General features: G+C 47.0%; 1 long non-coding RNA gene across 2 annotated transcripts in view; it reads right to left on the reverse strand.

Annotated features, from left to right (window-relative positions):
• LOC102452409 (uncharacterized) overlaps positions 1–14,763 on the reverse strand; it is a 190,042-nt gene that overhangs the window by 72,163 nt on the left and 103,116 nt on the right. Inside the window, exons 4-5 of one of the 2 annotated variants that reach the window (XR_012896347.1) lie at positions 9,930–10,137; positions 3,322–3,359 (exon numbers count right to left, since the gene is read on the reverse strand). This is a non-coding gene — a long non-coding RNA (uncharacterized LOC102452409). The remainder of the gene's footprint in view (positions 1–3,321; positions 3,360–9,929; positions 10,138–14,763) is intronic. The other variant, XR_012896346.1, reaches the window with a different exon arrangement.

Here is a 14,763-nt window from a genome sequence, read left to right on the forward strand (position 1 = left end):
AGCCCCTGAGGCTCAGGGCTGCCCCCCCAGCATTGGGTATCCTGCACCAGCATCGCCCAGACCCTACAGCCCCTAGCCCACTCCTGACCGTTACCACCCTCTCAGATCCCCCCCCAGACCTCAGCCTGCTTCTGCACCCCTCTCCCACCCATATCCTCCACCTCTACTTCACTCCTGTACCCTACCTCTTACCGAGACCCCACACCCCCACTTTGTTCCTGCACCCCATCCGACTAAGACCCCTCATCCCCAGCCCACTTCCCAGCAGCCCTCTCCCACATACTGAACCCCTTATTTTTTTCTCCACCCCAGAGCGGGGGGGGGCTCACAAAATCAATTAACTTGGACCCCCTAGATTCTGGTCTGTGGCCCCTGACTGATTTTTTTGCAGGTCAGCATCCCTTGACCCAAAAAAGGTTCCCCAGCCCGGTGTAAAACTTCTCTTTCAAAGCTATCCATAATTATTCACCCGCCTAAAACACTTCCAAGTCCTTCAAAGAGTGCCATCTGCCTCCACCTAGATATTAAATCATCATCCGACAGTGATGAAACAACACATACTATTAATAATAAAATGAGCCTCCCAGTTGAGTTCTGTGCAGACAAATTACTATAAAAATGGCACAGTGCAGGCCAATGTTCATTTTCTCACTGTAATTTTTCATATAAAACATGCTCAGTTTATAAGCAAACTCAGAACAATAATATAAAGGGCCAGCCCTGTGAAGTCAGCTTGGACTCAGAGTAAAATTGGTCTCTTTCTATCTCTCGCACCATTACCAGCAGCAAAGGGGCTGCTACCGACCTAGGCCCTCACCCAGAGCTGTCCTGTCCACAGGACACAGGATGGTTCGAGGCTTCTGCCCCAGGTCCTGCACTTTGGGAGACCCCACAGCAACTGGCTTAACCATCCTATGCCAGGGCAGCCCAGGGGATTACCAGGGGTGGTGGGGAAGGGTTGGCTGGGGGGGCAGCAAGGGTCAGGCCCCTCCGTACTGAACTCGATGGTGGGCCCTAGCGGCAGCCTGTTCCACTCCATGCTGCTGCCCTCTCCCAACCTGCTGCACTTGGCTTCACTGCAGCAGCAGGAAGCAGAGTGCCCAGCCCAATGGCGCATCCCATGGCCGTGGTGAAGCAGATGACAGCAGGCTGGGAAAGGACAGCGGGGGGAGTGGAGCAGAGCAGGCTGCCGAGCCACTCCTGTTCCCGCCACCGCAGTGAGTGTGAGAGGGAGGGTGACACCTTCTGCCACCCTATGCCAGGACCCTGGGAATCCCCTGGCTCACGTTGCTTGGAGGAAGAGGCTTCAGCAAGGGAGGGAGGCCAGGCCAGAGAGGAGGAGAAGAAGGGGCGGGGTTTGGGGAAGGGGTAGAGCAGGGAAAGGGCGGTGCAGGGATGGGCCAGCGCCTGCATCAGCAGGGTTGCTCTGGGTCCAATGCCTGGGCCCTGTGGTGTTTGGCCCAGGCCCTGCACCCCCCTAGGGATGTCCCTGCCCTCAGTTACCACTTTGCACCCCTCTTTCAATAATGCCCTGTTGCCATCTGTGGAAGCCCATTGCCTTGAGTGGTACTGCACAGATATAAAGGACTACAACTTAGTAAACAATCCTACTGGTGATCCCAAGAAGGAAAAGAATCCAGCTCACTTTAGAGTTTGGTAGACTCTGAGCTGTGTAGGAGAAAAAGAGCAGGGAAGAGCGGGAATGCATCTCTTGAGTAAGGCAGTGCCATTTTAACTAGGCTTCGTCTTTCAGGCTACATCTACACTGCACTGTAGTTTGAAATAAGATATGCAATTTGAGCTACTCAAATTACCTATCTTATTTTGATCTTATTACGAAATAGCTTATTTCATAATTTGGCGCTGTCTACTCAGCGCCAAATTTCAAAATAACCCACTATTCCAAAATGTCCCTTATACTTCATGGAACAAGGTTTACACAGGGACATCGGAATAGTGAGCCCAAAATAACAAGCTTGCTGTGAGGATGCGGGATAGCTATTTCAGGATACTTCACTATCCTGAAATAGCATTGCAGTGTAGACAAAGTTTCACAGAGTAATTGCATAGGCTTAATACAAATAATAATAATAATTAATAATAAATGTAATGAACCAGGAGACTATTCTAGTAGGTGCAGTAGAAGCAGAACAAAATCTGTTTTTAAATAAACCTAATTAAAATAGGCCTAACCCACTTGCATGGACACTCTCAAATGGGCTTTGAGTTTCTTACAGTTTATCTCCACAAGGAAGTTGCACTGATTCCACTTTAGGTGCGACTTTAACAGATCCAGAGCAGAAAGCTATGTGGAGACACTGATGTTGGTTCAAGAGTAGCTTACTGCAGCGTAGCAAAAGCTTTCTCTTACACAGAAATAAGCCTGTCTGAAACCAAAACAGATCAGCCCTGGGTCAAAATGGCATTCATTTATTTAAGCCAATGGAGATCGACAGAAAAAGAGAAAGGGAGGGAACCATAGAGAAAAATTTGGATGGGAAAATGCTCCATACGACCCATGTTGTGGCTAAATGTAAAAATGAACTATGGGCTCTGGTTAGAAATAAGGCAATATTCTAGGAATTCAGAATTAGTCCAGCTAAAAAAAGGCAAAAGCTACAGTCAGGTCATAGCTCAAAGGAGGCCACACAACTAGCAGCAAAGGATTTTTTAAAAAGATAGGTCACCACTTCCCTAAAATTGGGCAAAATCCCAAAGAAACAGCTCCACCTGGAGATCAGCAGGGAGAGAAGTGAGAGCTAACAGGCAGGGTAGAGGCAAAGTTTTGTGCCTGACCTCACGTGTGTTGATTTTGGTAACAACTTTTTAAACCATCACTTCCTCCTCTTTGCTTTATTTACTCCCTGTGTTTATTTTCTATACTGTTTATGCTGAAACATGTCAGTGTGTAACTTTCCAGACCATCCTATCCCACAGAGTAAACTCAATATACATGGGATGACACGGAAGATTAAATCAACCATTATTACTATTATTATGCTCAGGCTGCTGCCAACTCCTCAGTTTCTTGCTAAACCGGCTCTTTTAAAATTTACTATCTTTCTTGGAGGGTTTAAGTTTTTATTGGCAAATCTATAAATGTTAATTTCACCATTCACATAAAGCAACAATTGATTATTTCCATCAATAATCATTCAAATTTACAGATTAGCAAAATATGAAAAATGATGCTTGAGAACTAATTAGAGTGGGATTTAAGGATATTTTCACTGTATTTGGACATTATATTGGCAATTTCTATATAAAGGTTTAACTTTTTTAATCTTAACATATACTATCAAGAAATAATTATTGTCTGACCTGCTCAATGTCTGATCCCCTTGCATAATTTCCCACAACTGTGAAAATGTAAATCAATACAAACAATCACAATAGTTAAAATTAATATTAGAAGTATAATTATAAAAACTACAAATCTAATTCTGCCAGCTCTAATTATGTTTGATCTGTGCAAAATTACAGAGATGAACAAAATGCTCTTGCCACATTTCATTTTTGGTGTCCTTACAAGCACGAAACTCATTGTATATGTTTTTACTGATTCTTTATAGGTCACAAAACTTGGTGGTGAACTTGTGTCCAGTTTTTCTGGAAGACAAGGGAAATTTTCAGCTTTGCACTGATATTATTTAATTATACAGTCTTCAAAAATGGCTTTTACACACCCAGTTTAATCCAAAATGATTATTTTGACTTCAGCAGTTACTCCAGATTTAAATGAGATCAGAATGTGGCCCTTAGCCTCAATAATAATCAAGAAAGTGCCTAGTATGCTTCTGATGCCATATAAATATATAATTCAATACGATAACAGAATCATGGAATTACTGAAGTGTTTTCCAATCTGTTAGTGAAACAAGGCTAAATGTGGAAATTACTTTTTCCTTTAAGCTGCATTAATTGAAATGAGGGTGTTGCATCTTGAAAACCAATGTGAAATCATACTATTCTTTACATTAATTTTACGGATTTTTAAGCACCCAACATTGTAGCTTCTGAACTTTCTGAGGGTATGTCTACACTACAGTGTTATTTTGAAATAGCTTATTTCGAAATAACGCATCTACACACAAAATGCATTTCGAAATAGCATTTTGCTATTTCAAAATAGTGCGTCCACACTGAGTGGACTCTGAATCACATTTATGGCTGGCTGGAACCAGTTCTGGCAGGGCACCAAGTCAGGACTTACTGTGTGAGGCTGCTGTCTGAGGTTATCTGAGGTCTGTGCTTAAAGGGACCCCCCCCAGACAGACAGTTCTCAGGTTTACCTGCTTGCTTGTCTACCTCGATGAGGGACAGCAAAGTATTTTGTCTCTGCGTGCCCTGTTTGCCCTTACTGAGGACACCAGAGCACTCTGCAACATGGAGCCAGAGCTGCCCCTGGATACTCTGGTACTTCTCTTGGACGCGTTGCTGTGAGCCTGGCTGCACTTTCTGCAGGCTGACATCCAGGAGGTCCATCGAGGGGCTGTCAGTATCCAGGAGGCCCTGTGGGAGAGCTTCCATCCTGAGGGGCACTAAGAGCCTCCCTAGTCTGCCCCGCTGGGGGCTTGTGCCTCATTCCTTCCTCATGTCCTTCCACTTACCCCTCCCTAACCTTCCTTCCTGATGTCAAATAAAATACACGTACTTTCATGAACACAAACTGTCTTTATTTAACAAAAATGGGGGGGAAAGAGGGACAAACTCTGGTGAGACTGGGGAAAGGAGGTGGGAGGGGAGAAGAGACGGTGGGAGAAGAGGGGAGGGGGAAACTTGGGAGGAGGGAAGCTCATGGCTCAGTGCAGGAAGGGTGCTGCCGGTTTCTCTCAACGAGTACTGCAGCCCACTATAACAAGAGCGGCCTGGCCAAACTTTTTTTTTTTTTTACTGGGGGGGCAGTTTCTTTTCTCTAACATGGGGAGTGGTGGAGAGCTGGCTGCCAGTGGCTTACTGGCTCATGGTTTGGAGCCACTGGATATGGGGCAGTGACTGCTGGCTCTGGGCTGGCAGGCTTGGAGCTGGCACAGGCACTGTGGCCAGAGTCTACCCCTTTAAGGGCTCCGGGGAGGTGGGGAGGGAGAGAAGTGTTCTTGGTTGAGGCTGGAGTGGCCACCAGGGTACCCTGGGAAGGCTGGAGGCCCCCTATTTCGAAATAAGTGTCTACACAGCACTTATTTCGAAATAGCTATTTCGAATTTGGCATTATTCCTCGTAGAATGAGGTTTACCAAATTCTAAATAAGCTCTCCGCTATTTTGAATTAATTTTGAAATAGCGGTTTGACTGTGTAGATGCTAGGAAAGTTATTTCAAAATAAGGGCTATTATTTCGAAATAACTTTGCTGTGTAGACATATCCTCACACAGATACATGATTTTCACACAAGGATTACACTCAGTGGGAACATGGTTCTCTATTCTCTTTTTGGCCCTTCATCCACTTTTTTCTTTCCCCTTAGTACTGCATAGGCAAAGCTAGTGTGTGTGTGTGTGTGTATATATATACATACATACATACACACACACATACACCCCTACACCACTAAAGCACTCACTACTGGACTGATCAGAACTACTCAGCTTTGTGTCATAAACCTTATACTGTTAATAGATAATGGAGAGTTTCTTTTTGTTCAAGTGGTGTTTTGAAGCAGGAGAGTCTGGGTTTTATGCCTTTGTGACTCTGATGTTCTGGGTATCCCTGACATGCAGCATCACAACAACCAGGAAGCCCTAGGTGGCCACATTGCAACATTAACCACAACAACATTATCTAAGATGCACTTTCATTATTTAGAATGAATGGCAAAAAGAAAATCAAGCTTTGTACAATCTATTCTGAGCTGGTGCCTCAAGTGGGCAGCTTCTCCATTCCTTTTGGACCCTTTTTTGTTGCTATGCCTATACAGCTAATTTGGATTTTTTGAATGACTTCCAAATCCTCGTCTCACAGAAAAATTCAAGGGTAGGTATGAATCCGCCCAGATCAAAACTAGTCACTCCAATCCCTGCAGCATAGAACTGTCAAGCCTCCCACAGCCCTAAAAGTGGCGCCCTCTTTTCCTTACATGGCAGGAGAAGGCAGGTGACCCAATAGCACAAAATGGACTCTGATGTTTAAACTCTCAGAGTCAATGCCTGGCCTCTTCACTCAGTTTTGGCTCAGTCTTTATTTAGGAACAGAGATTGAATGGCTGATTCGAAGTGACATGCACCACCTTGAGCCCAAGGATCACCCAGTTTGAGTCGTGCCCTTTGGTAGCTTTCTAGAATGTGTGTTGTGCAGATGAGAATTGTGCTCTCTGCCTTCTGCAGGCATCCTTCAGGAAGTTTGAAAGGAAAGATGGTCCACTGGTGAGGGCACTAACCTGGGACTTGGAAATCCTGTTTTAAATCCCTGCTCTACACCAGACTTCCTGCATGAGTTTGGGCAAGTCACTTAGGATATGTCTACACTACAAAGTTAATTCGAACTAACAGACGTTAGTTCGAATTAACTTTGATAGGCGCTACACATACAAACCGCTAGTTCGAACTTAATTCGAACTAGCGGTGCGCTTAATTCGAACTAGGTAAACCTCATTCTACGAGGACTAACGCCTAGTTCGAATTAAGCAGTTCAAATTAAGTGCTGTGTGGCCACTTAATTCGAACTAGTGGGAGGCTAGCCCTCCCCAGCTTTCCCTGGTGGCCATTCTGCGCACCACCAGGGAAACTCGTCTGCCCCCCTCCAGGCCCCAGAGCCCTTAAAGGGGCACGGGCTGGCTACGGTGCCCGTGCCAGGTGCAAGCCTGCCAGCACCCAGCCAGCAGACCCTGCACCTGGCACGGCACGAACCAACCACCCGTTGCCACCCAGCCCCTCCGCCTCTTCCCGGGAACAGGCTGGCGGCTCCTGGGAGCTTGCCCGGGACTGCAAGAGGCGGGCACCCACCTGGTCTAGTGCGGAGATCGTGGACCTCATCCACAACCTCCGCACTAGGCTCAGGAAAGTGGCCGTCTAGGGCAGGAGAGCTGCCAGCCTGGCCACCCAGGAGCAGGTTTGCATGAAAATCAGGGTGGTCCAGTGAGACCCCCGACCCTGAGCCCTGAGCTTAGAATGGCCGTACTGGGTCAGACCAAAGGTCCATCTAGCCCAGTAGCCTGTCTGCCGACAGCGGCCAACACTAGGGACCCTGGAGGGGATGGACCGAAGACAATGACCAAGCCATTTGTCTCGTGCCATCCATCTCCAGCCTTCCACAAACAGAGGCCAGGGACACCATTTCTACCTCCTGGCTAATAGCACTCCATGGACCCAACCTCCATGACTTTGTAACTTCTCTTTAAACTCTGTTCTAGTTCTAGCCTTCACAGCCTCCTGCAGCAAGGAGTTCCACAGGTTGACTCTTTGCTTTGTGAAGAACAACTTTCTGTTATTAGTTTGAAGCCTGCTACCCATTCATTTCATTTGGTGTCCTCTAGTCCTTCTATTATGGGAACTAATGAAGAACTTTTCTTTATGCACCCTCTCCACACCATTCATGCTTTTATAGACCTCTATCATATCCCCCCTCCGTCTCCTCTTTTCTAAGGTGAAAAGTCCCAGTCTCTTTAGCCTCTCTTCATATGGGACCTGTTCCAAACCTCTGATCATTTTAGTTGCCCTCCCCTCTCCCACCCTCTCTCTTCCCCTCTCCCACCTTCTTTTCCCAGTCTCCCCGAGTTTTGTTCAATAAAGAGAGTTTCTATTTTTGAACACACGTTTCCTTTATTTTGTACATCAGGAAGGGGGGGTTAGGGAGGGGTAAGTGGAAGGAAGTGAGGGAGAAATGGGGTACGAGCCCCCGATAGGGAGGACTGGGGTGGCTCTGCGGGCTCCTCGGGGTGGAAGCTCTCCTGCAGCCCCCCGATTGACCCTTCCCCCGGATGGCAGCCTGCAGCAACTGCAGCCGGGCTGATGGCCGACTGCTGAGATGTGCCGAGTGTGGGCACTCAGGGCACTCCAAGGCAGGACTGCTTTGCAGGCGGGGAACCCCTGAGAACTGTCTGTCCGGAGTGGGGGTCAGGTCCCTTTAAGCACAGCCATCGGCTAGCCTGAGACAGCAGCTCCACGCTCTAAGTCCTCATCTGATGCCCTGCCGGCATTGCAAAATGCTAATTCGAACTAGTTTTTAGGTCTAGATGCACTAATTCGAATTAGCTTAGCTCGAATTAACTAATTCGAATTAAGTTAGTTCGAATTAGTGCTGTAGTGTAGACATACCCTTAGTCTCTCTTGGCTTTGAGTCCTTATTTGTAAAGTGGGGACAATAACACTACCCTACTTCATAGAGGTATGGGGAAGATAAACACATTACAGATTCTGAGGGTATGTCTACACTACCCCGCTAGTTCGAACTAGCGGGGTAATGTATGCATACCGAACTTGCTAATGAAGCCCGGGATTTGAATTTCCCGGGTTTCATTAGCATAAAGCCGGCGCCGCCATTTTTAAAAGCCGGCTAGTGCGAACCCCGTGCCGCGCGGCTACACGCGGCACGGGCTAGATAGTTCGAACTAGCTAGCTATTCCACGAGGCGTACAGATAGTTCGGAATAACTAGCTAGTTCGAACTATCTAGCTATTCCACGAGGCGTACAGATAGTTCGGAATAGCTAGCTAGTTCGAACTATCTAGCCCGTGCCGCGTGTAGCCGCGCGGCACAGGGTTCGCACTAGCCGGCTTTTAAAAATGGCGGCGCCGGCTTTATGCTAATGAAGCCCGGGAAATTCAAATCCCGGGCTTCATTAGCAAGTTCGGTATGCATACATTACCCCGCTAGTTCGAACTAGCGGGGTAGTGTAGACATACCCTGAGGGACTTAGACACTATAATAATGCAGGCCATATAAGTCAGATGGATAAACAAACAAACTCTGGTTGATGTCAATGAGACTTTTTTGATGAATAAGGGTTAGGTCAAATCTGAAGAAGTACTTTTGTGCACAACCAGTTTCCTTAGAGACTAACCTATCCTGTAGGTCAAAGGGCTGCTCTGTGAGTCCAAAGCAGGCCTCTTTTTCTGGAAAGACCCAATATTTTTCCCTTCTTCTTTGTCATGCCTCCTCCATGTACAATACACTGTTGCCTAGGTAACAGCAACTAGCAAGGCCCTGTGGTACTAATGCATCCAGTGGCCTGTTGGCCAGAAACACTAACTGCATCACCTCCACATACTTCTGTTTGTCCAGGACCCTTCTAGGATTCAGCACACATGAGCTTCCCCGAATTTTAATACCAGGACTGTGAGTCTACATAGACTCTTACCATATGCTAAAGTGATGCTTACTGTTACCGCCTCCCCTGCACAAAAACCAAGAATGGGGGGGGGGAGGGGAAACCAACCAAAATCTTTGAAATCAATTTGAACTATAACAAAATTTATCTCCCAAGCTCCAGAAACCACGAGCATAAATTTGGGTTTGGCTGGGATCTGGTTTTCTTTGGGCTCCACTGCATCACATCTGAAGCCCATTTTAAAGTGATTTGCTAGAGTGGTTCAGCATATTACAAGGGCTAACATGTTAGTGGCTCTGTTCCTGCAGCCACCAGATGCCTACTTGAGAGATGGGAAGCAGGGATGTCCTCAAGCACAAGGAGAAGTACACAGTTACTTCGGCCCTCACATACATGCAAACACTGTAGGACAGGAGTCAGCCTTGGGAACTGAAAAGTGGCACAAAACAGGATAAGGGAGGCAGTGGGTAAAGAAAGGAAGGTAACAACACATGCTTCCTAGAAAAGGGAGTGGAAGAGGAGGTGCTTTCACCAACATGGACTCCTGCAAATGGCAAGACCATCACTGAATGGATTTTCACAATCTTGGATCTGATCAGGAAAGAGGCTGCTCTTGTAATTCTTAAGTCAACTCAGTTCTGCCTCTGAATGGAGCAAGAGTTACCTTACCTCTCTTTTCCGTTGGCTGAGGGGGAAGAGTAGAGATGAGCCTACAGGGCAATGTTGGGATCCAAATCTCAGCGTTCCAGGATTTCAGAGGAGTTTAGATGTGGGGGCTTCGTTTCGTCTGGTTAAAGACTGGACTCGATGTGGATCCAAACTTCTCTAAAGTTCACAGAAGGAAGGAATGTGAGGCTGGGTTTTGGTTCAGGCCCATCTGTAATTTAAAAAAATATTTGAAGTTAAACCAGACAATATGGTTGGGTCAGGCATCTATATTTCAACTGACACAAAAGCATAAAGAAGGAAGGGAAGCCACAGTTTCCAGTATTTGTTTAAAAGATGAAGTTGTAAGGGACATGGGGAACATTAAGGTATGTTCTAAATGGTTTTCTTAGAAAAAAACCCAGAAAAATGACTCACTTAATAAATGTGGTATCTTGCCCTCTTTTGCCTCATGTGCATAGAAGCCCTGTCAACCATACAGCTCAATAAATGGTTAGGAGAAAAGAAAGGAAGAAGAAAAGAAAGACAGCAATTTACTCTGTGTCAACTTTCCAAATAATCCTTCACTCTTTTGTTTTGTTTGTTTTTTTTTCAACTCCTCCGGCTCTCTCAGTTGATCCCCAGGGATTTCCTTCCTTCCCTTGAAGAGGTAGCAGGCTATCGCTTTACAGTGAGAGAGGAAGCAGCAGAAGAGGAAAGAAAGCAGACAAATCACTGAAGGAGGAGGCAAATTAAACACCGCAAATGAATGCTGCGCTGTCTCCATGGGTTTAAATTGCCTAGTGTGTATGCGCGTTAGAACTGAGGCACAGTGGGAATTACGGAGCTTCGGGTTTTGGTCATTTGTACTATTCGTTGTTTTTTAAGTTTTTCCAGTTACATACTAATTCGGCTATCCCTCTGAACCAAAAAGAGGGTCATTTTTAATGCAATGCTTCCCAAACATTTCTCCATTAAGCTGCAGTCCTCCTGGCTGAATTCCTTCCAAATCACAGGCAATGGCCCACACATTGGTATCACAACAGCAGAAGTGATGTGCCAAGAGCTGTCATATACCAAAGCCTTTCAGGTTTCTGTTTAGAAAATACTTTACACTTACAGCTGCTTTTCACCCAGGGCATGTCTACACAGCAGCGTTATTTTGAAATAACTAATGTTAATGTGAAATAACAGAGTGCACATCTAGAAAGCAAACCCGTTATTTCAAAATAATGGGCTTCTGACTCCAACTTCTGTAACCCTCATTTCACGAGGAGTAGGGAAAGTCGAAGGAAGAGTGTTCTTTTTTTGACTTCCTGCAGTGTAGACAGCACCAAAAGCTGAGTTAAGCTACTTCGACTTCAACTACGCAATTAAATTAGCTGAAGTTGGATAGCTTAATTCGACTTTAGCCCACAGTGCAGACATATCCCTAGGGATCTCAAGACACTTTGCATGAGTGAGTATGGTATTACCATCCCAATTCTATCTATGGGGAAACTAAGGCATGGCTTTGGCCTTATGTGTTGAGGTTAAGAAATGTAAATTAATAGAGGATGCATAATAGTTAAACATTTATAAAGGGGGCTGCAGAATGAAATGAAAATTATTCTTCTCTAGCAGCAAACTATTGTGGCATCAACCATGATAACAGCAACTTGTTTCAAATGTAATTGCTCAAATGGGCAAAAGGTGAATCATATTGTACCCATCTATTAATTCCTATAGGAACATTTAAATAAATGTAATTTTCTATCAGCTCCACTTCTGAAGCAATAGAACGATCTACAGGAAAAAAAGACATGTTTCAGAGATGACACTGTGAGCTCCAATGCATCACAAACCAAGTCAATATACAAGTGCTTTCTTGAGATAAAACATGTACTCATTGAAGTCATCTTTGTGTATAATATAATGTATGATTATGTTAATTTGAGTACAAATCTTGTCTCTCCATATCTCCCCATACAAACACCCTGGTCTTTGGCATGCATTGGTTTCAGATACCACTAGAATAAAAATAAACACGAGCTGAGTTTCCTTTCCATCTATCTTAGTATAATATCACATTTGCTGCTGAAATGTGCATTAAAATGCCCACCACCCCCCACTGCCAAAATCCCCCTTCCTAGATTATGTATCCAAGAGAAACTTATATTTAAATCTAGCAAATCAAGGGTTATGCAAGAGGGAGGAAATATCACATCAGACCACGACTGTTCCAGTAGTGTGAACAGTAGAATGAGAAAGCAAAATTCGGTATCTTCCATTCTTGTATGTAATGTTGTTGTAGCCATGTAGGTCCTAGGATACTAGAAACACTATGCGGTTGAAGTTTATTGGGCCCACTTCTGTTGGTGACAGAGACAAGCATTCCAACTTACCGGTCACAGGTCCTGAAGAAGAGCTCTGTGGAAACTCAAAAGCTTGTCTCTGTCACCAAGAGAAGATGGTCCAATAAGATACTGCCTCACCTACCCTGCAGCACCAGTGTCAGTTTGGCCCTGGATCATGACAAACTTTCGATAGTGATGCTTGTTCACGGCCTTCCTCTGTGTAGTCCTCTAACAAGGAAAGAAGGAACGGTTGAGCCTTATGACTCTCTAATGCTCCCCAGAGCTCCTCCTTTCCCCATAACCTAAGTTCTCTTTAGGGGTATGTCTAGACTACATGCCTCTGTCGTCAGAGGCATGTAGATTAGGCTACCCGGCAGAGGGAAATGAAGCCGCCATTTAAATAATCGCGGTTACATTTAAATTAAAATGGCTGCTGCGCTCTGCTGACCAGCTGATGATCAGCTGTTTGTTGGCAGATCGGGGCAGGCTAGACGCGCTGCTGTCGACAAGGAAGCCTTTGTTGACCGGCGCAGGTATGCCTTGTGAAACCAGGTTTACCTGCGCCGGTCGACAAAGGTTTCCTTGTTGACCGTGTCGCGTCTGGACTGCCCTGATCTGCCGACAAACAGCTGATCATCAGCTGGCTGGCAGAGCGCGGCAGCCATTTTAATTTAAATGAAGCCACAATTATTTAAATCGCGGCTTCATTTCCCTATGCCGGGTAGCCTAATCTACATGCCTCTGACGACAGAGGAATGTAGTCTATACATACCGTAGGGTGCGCACCTGCATGGGCGTGCACAAAGAATTTTAATCCCATCCACCTCCTCAGCAGAGCCACACAGCAGCACTCACCTTCCTGGAAGGTAAACTAGTGGTGGTGAGGGAATGGGGAGCCAGAGCCACATGGTGGTTGCTCAGCTGCTCCCAGTGCAGGGCTACGGGGCTGTCCAGTTGCTCTGGGGTCAGCTCCCACTCCAGAACACAGGCCAGCTGCCCACCACGTGGCCTGCCCCAGGAGGAGCTGGACAGCCACCACATAGGCCCTGACCCCCACTTCAGTCCTTCCTCAGGACTGAAATTGCAGCCAGAGTAGGCTGGGTGGCAGCTGCCAGATGAAGCCGGGGCACATGGGGCAACCACCCGCCATGCAACCCCACCCTGGGAGCAGTTGGACAGCCACCACACAGCCCTGGACCTAGCTCCAGCCCTTCCCCAGGTTGCCAGAGCTGGGTCTGGGTCTGTGGCATGGCACAGCTGCTGCTGGGGGTTGGGGACTGCCCTGCAGTGCAGCATGGCTGCTCCGGGAGCCAGAGCCCCCTGCACCCTTCTTCCCTCATCCTGTATCCCCCTCTGGCTCTCAGAGTCCCCTGCCCCTTCAGCTCCCTGCTGGTTCCTACACCCCCGGCTCCCCACATGTCGCTGCCCCACACCAAACACCCTACTCCCTGCAAACCCTGGGGGCTGGCAGCAGCTTCCCTCTACCCCAGCTGGGGACTCACATCCAGCCCTGTGGGGAGCAGCCTAGGGCAGCCCCTGCCCTGCACACAGGCTGTCCTAGGAGCAGGGCTCCCTGGGGGGGCAGGTCTCACCTTCTCCCCATGAGGTGTGGGGAGATGCTGCCTGGGATCAGGGTTTGGGGTCCCAGCAAGCGGGGAAGGGCTGGGCTGAGATCTCTGCGCTGAGAGAGTCTCTCAGGGAGCAGGGACACTGGTGGGTGCCACCGTGCACACAACTGAACAAGCGTACATGACCTCAATATTGGGGCACAAGACAAAACTCACTCTGCTCATGGATGGAAAATCTTGGAACACTGCCCATAACCCTCCCAATGGACCCTGTGAACAAGATTCTAGTGCAGCACAGAGCTCGTGACCTGGGGGACAGGGAGCTCGGGTGGATTGTAGCCACTTTTACACTCCGACAAATCTGTACAGTTTTGGGAGCTGGGTGCTGGCAGGCACCCCTCCCCCTTCAAAACTCAGATGGCTCTGAGAGACCGTGTGAGTTTCAGCTGCCTCCTGATTGGGTTGACAACTCTGTAGTATTTAAAAATTGGACACTCCAGCAGAAGTTCCAGAACCTACCTTTCTCTTCCCTTCCCCCCCAGGCCTCGCCTCCCCCACTTGCTCCTCTTTCCCCCTCCAACCCACTTCCATTCTCAGAAACTACCAATAGGCATAGGTTCTGGAAGTAAGGGTGTGGTGGGAAGTGCCTGACATGGTTTCCTTTATATACTTTATACACCACCACTCTGAAATTGTTCTGACGCCACTGTCAATTGGCCCCTAGTCTGCTAGAAACTCTCCAGTATTACTCTAGATCCCTGTAAAAAGCCAACTCCATCCCCAGTGTTTCAGGATCCACCCAGAGTCCTCCACATCACCCTCTAATACACTACCAGCTCCTTGTCCCCCCTCAAAAACCCCTACCTTCTCCTCTTTCTCCTTCATTAAACCTCCAGCCCCACTTGCCACCTCTTATCCCTCCTGTAATCACACTGCTGCCTTTCTCTTCCCTGC

Source organism: Pelodiscus sinensis, chromosome 17, assembly GCF_049634645.1.
Source record: "Pelodiscus sinensis isolate JC-2024 chromosome 17, ASM4963464v1, whole genome shotgun sequence".
NCBI lineage: Eukaryota > Metazoa > Chordata > Testudines > Trionychidae > Pelodiscus > Pelodiscus sinensis.